The sequence below is a fragment of the Tupaia chinensis genome, unplaced genomic scaffold (assembly GCF_000334495.1).
Source record: "Tupaia chinensis unplaced genomic scaffold, TupChi_1.0 Scaffold138808_1, whole genome shotgun sequence".
Taxonomy (NCBI): domain Eukaryota; kingdom Metazoa; phylum Chordata; class Mammalia; order Scandentia; family Tupaiidae; genus Tupaia; species Tupaia belangeri.
The window spans coordinates 1-1194 of NW_006198701.1; the positions used below are offsets into that span (position 1 = coordinate 1).

The 1194-nt window shown below is 36.2% G+C and overlaps 1 pseudogene; it reads right to left on the reverse strand.

The window, feature by feature from the left end:
* Positions 1 to 540: 540 nt before the first annotated feature.
* Positions 541 to 787, reverse strand: LOC102496926 (COX assembly mitochondrial protein 2 homolog pseudogene; annotated as a pseudogene).
* Positions 788 to 1194: the final 407 nt, after the last annotated feature.

Here is a 1194-nt window from a genome sequence, read left to right on the forward strand (position 1 = left end):
AATTAACTGGCCACCCGGTGGCACATCCAGCTAAACAGGAAAGCAAAATTTGCCAAGACGTAAATCCTAACCAATGCAATGCTATCAATGTTAATGTTAAACATTTAATCTTTTAGAAAATAGCTCTTTAAAAGCAATAAAATTAGAACATTATCATATAGTTATTGAGATGACCGGAATGTCCCCAGATCTCTTTTTGCCCTACCTTATGTTTTCAATGTTTAAGACTCAGAATTATCATATGTGAAAAAGGAATACCTAATAGCAACACTCTATCCTAATTGCAGTAGAATGTAAGAGAAAAGAAAAAAATGGTTAAAATTATGTTTTTGAGAGTGATAAGTTACTCAAGTGTTAACTAGCTGTAGATAAAAGGAAGACACATGGAAGAATCCAGAGTTTTCATATTTCTCCATGGCTCAAGTTCTCTTAGGTTAATTTTCATTCAAGGGACTCTGGAGACCAAATAAGACAGAATTCTTTCAACTATCAACAAGATCTAGATCTTCTCCAAGGAAAGGCATCCAGTGAAAATATAATTTATTTTTCAGATTCCCCTGGAATATTGAAACGTTTCTTTCTCACAGCATTGCAATGCTCCCTGCTCTTGGTCCTCTTTACCATCTTTACCATGTATTCATTCTTCAAGCATTTTTTCATCTCCCAATCGAGGTGGTTGCAATGACCAAAAACTTTCAAAATGTTGTCATTTTTGTAACATTCCTTAAGCAAGTTAATTGAGATGTTGCATTCTTCAGTGTGCAAGTGTCAATAAGTCAGGATGTATCTTTAGCAGAGGGTGATGGATCACAGCAGCACAGCTCTACTTGTGCCGCTGTGAGAGCTGAAGTAGTAGTCACAGATGGAAGGCCAGAGCTGAGCTGCTTGGCAGGTGGCAGATGCCTTCTCCACCCTCCAAGGTCCATCCCACACAGTCTACCCCTCTAGATGATCTTTAAATAAGAATAACAGTTGAGAACATTCTCAGATATTAAGAAAAACAAACTGAAAGAATACACCAGTACTAGACCAGCTCTACAAGAAGTACTGAAGGGAATATTTTATCAGGAAAACTAAAGAGAGCAAAACAGAAATAAGATAACAAATGCAACCAAGTAAATGGCTAACAAAATGTCAGGAATAAGTCTGAAAATATTAATAATAATGTTGAATGTTAATGGATTAAGTTCTCCT